Here is a 3,585-nt window from a genome sequence, read left to right on the forward strand (position 1 = left end):
TATACTCGTAGTTGGACTATTCTGTACTTTTATTTACTATTTACTTATAAGAGTTATAAGACTGGTTTGAATTATTTGCTCATGTGTAGAATTTCAGCTTAAGTTTTCAACGGGCAGTATAATTACAAACTAGCGGTGATTTCTTTATTGATCATTATAGAAATGGCAGAAGTTTTATCAAAGTGTAATAATTACGAATCTTGAGTCAAACGTGTTTTATTGAGTCGCATTTCTTGAAACAAGACATTTCAATTAAGTAATAGAATTATGTTTTACATGATTATCTTATTCTCCATGACAGCATTCTGTTTGTTCATAACGTTCTAATTTCATAAACTTTATTTCCTTCCAATAAAACGTTTTATTCGAGTGATTCGTAAATAAAAAGTTATGTTTGTTTCTTATTTTATAATATAATTTTGCAATGATGTGCACAATACGCATGATTAACTACGACGTAATATTGCATTTTTTCTCTTTGTTCTCCACAAAATATGCCCCCACCTACCGCTTAGTGTTAGTATTTTGACATGCATGTGTATTCAATCTAAATGATCAATGTCTTTATTCTTGTCATACTCTTAATTGCATTACTATAATTACCCAATCTCAAAATCTTGACATTGATCAGTTCCCAAAATTAAATAAGTTAATTGCTGTAGTGGTGTGTCATGGGAATTCTTGTTTCATACATACCACCACAATTATTTGTAAAATATTGTATACTTATTTATTCTATTAAGAAAGGGTATATTTTGTTTCTATTGTCCTTTTATTTGCCTACCGGTATGTTTTATATGCAGGTACATGTATGTATATGTATAGATGAAACTTATCTCTGATGCTTGCAATATATAAAAGTGTTGTTCGAAAAATGTAAACTATACAAGGGAAATTATCCATATTAATCCCAAGATAATCATTAACAATAATTCTTATTAAGAAACTGGTACATGTACTGTTTGTCTATAGCTGTTTGGTATGAAATTAAAGACAGTCGAGAGTTTCATATAATCTCTAAGCTTTCTTCTCAATCCTGAATGCAATTTATATATTGTATTATTGTCTGTAAATATTGATGAAGAAATAGATATTGTTAAAACCCAACCAAATAGAAGCACATTTTACCATTATTTTAATAATCTCCTTACAATATATTCACTTTCAATACTAAAACTATCTAAAACAATAATTACTAAGGCCGAGCCAATAAAACAAATGACCACAATAACATTTTAGATTTGCTTCTCAGCAAACCAGTTCCTTTGGGCATTATGTTTCCTATAGGAAACAATACGCTTACTTGCGAAATAGAATTTCCAGATAAATATCAAATTAAAAACAAAACACGAATGAAACAAAAACACATTCGCGGTAAGACTTATTTTCAGTTGAAATTTCTACAAAAAATGTATTGTATTCAGTGATGAAACCTAATATATGTTATATCAGTATAATCATTATAAGCTATTTACTTGTTTATTAATTTAATTACTTACATTTTCATTAATTTGTATCAATATAAAAACCATTATTTAAGTATTCCATATACAAACTTTCATCCATCTATGTTTGATTAACGCAAGGGCCAGAACAAGTCACATTTAATTTGTTAGATCCTAGAAAAGGGTCGCCGCATGACTCACAGCTGTAACATCTTAAAGTTGACGCTTCTGTAACTGCCACGATATTTTGAAATTAATTTCTTTTCTCTCCATTTGTTCTTTTTATTATTATTTTGCTTCGATTTTATTTTAGCATCATAAGAAAAGCAAACAAACTGAGACACAAAAACAACAAAAAAAATGAAATACAATGTAATATAATGAATTTTTTTGAAAATCGGAGAAAGATTTGTGATATATTTTCACAAATTCGGTATGTTTTACCTGTCTTCTTACTTCCATGCCAAGAACGCAAGATATTTTGCGAGCAATTTTCACAGCTAAATCTTTACAGATTGTTTACCTTTAAATTGTTACTAAATAGGATACGTATAAAGCTTTGAAACGTGTAAAGTGCACAAGTTTCAAAACGATATTAAGTCATGAGTACAAACAAGCAATAACTATAATATACATATCACTTTCAATAAATTACATGTTTATTAAATATAATGTCATTCTAACACTTGGTATAGTAAAAACCGTCATTTCTATATAAACGTAATTAAGCAATAGCTGCATTTAAATCAATCTGATTTTATTTATTAAATACTTTAATATCAATACTCACAATTTTGAATAATTAAATAGTTTAACAATTTAAACAAACACGAGTGGCTTCATCTTTTAATATATATTTCCAGCACGACGCTTTGTTTCTTGTTTTATCAACAATTATCTTTGGACTCTTAAAAGCATTATATAAGTATATAATAGGTAGATGATAGGCCGATAATATGCAACACTTATCATTTACTTTGTAGTGTAAAGCTGATTCACGAGTGGTAGCTCGCTCATTCATGCAAGCTACAAAGACCTTAGCAGGCAAAGGGCTCAGATCTTTATATTTATTGTTACAATTGTTACGTGAATATAAAGTATCAGTTAATATGACGTTAAATCTTTCTGACCCCTTTGTTTATCGAGTTTAAATTGTGGCTACAAAGTATGTGGGTTTATGAATGCAGAAGTTTTGGAACGAGTGCTTAACAATTGTAACAGTAAAGATTTATTTTAAATGCTATACGACAATATCCCTTAGCTGAGCTAATCAAAAATGTCTTCTTACGTCTGGAAGATTTTTTCCTCAAAGTATTGTGCCGCCCTTCTGTATATTTTTATCGACAAAGTAGCAAGATTTAACATTCTCGTATGAAATCTTTGGTGCCCTTCAACGATGAATTTGTCGCATGCTTAAATCTAATTCTCGTGATAATCAAAATGTAACAATATTCGAGATTATTGACCTTAACTGTCGCATGTTTTCTTCGAGAACTGTAGCTTATTTACAGTACCAGTGACTAAAGCAAAAGTTCTTGGAACGAAAATGTTAACTCACACTACTTATTTATTTACAAGAGCCAGTGCGCTCGACTATTTCAGTGCTTGATAGTAAAACAAGAGCCTGGATTATGTAAAATTTTCTGAGTTCAGAAAGGGCCATAGTTCTATCGGACTCCACATTAGTTTTGTTGGCATTCGATGGTAACCTTCCATTATTCTCTCAAATAAGTATGTGAAGTTTTAGTCATTCTCCTCAAGAGTTTGGAGATTTCAACCTGCACGCATATATTTACCAAGGTGTGACGCCGACACCGACGCCTGGCACTCCGTTTTTTTCGAACAGTCGAGCTTAAACACATAGTTTTGACAATTAGTCAAATCTTAAATATTAACAGGCGATATAACAGGATACCATAGAAACCGACAGAAAGTTTTAGCGAACTTTGTAGCGCAACTTTAGACTTTATTCAGTTAAATTGGATGGCCAATTCCAGTTTGTTGAAAGATGCTGAAACTCTTAATATCATAATGTTTAAAGGCATTGACTTTGTTATAACAAATGTTCAGTTGATTCAGACGAAGATTGGAAAAGTTACCGGGATTTAACTTCGGTAACGACTTATAAGAGAACATAAAA

Source organism: Ruditapes philippinarum, unplaced genomic scaffold (assembly GCF_026571515.1).
Source record: "Ruditapes philippinarum isolate M1 unplaced genomic scaffold, ASM2657151v2 ctg2352_1_1_1_1, whole genome shotgun sequence".
In the NCBI taxonomy this organism is placed as follows: domain Eukaryota; kingdom Metazoa; phylum Mollusca; class Bivalvia; order Venerida; family Veneridae; genus Ruditapes; species Ruditapes philippinarum.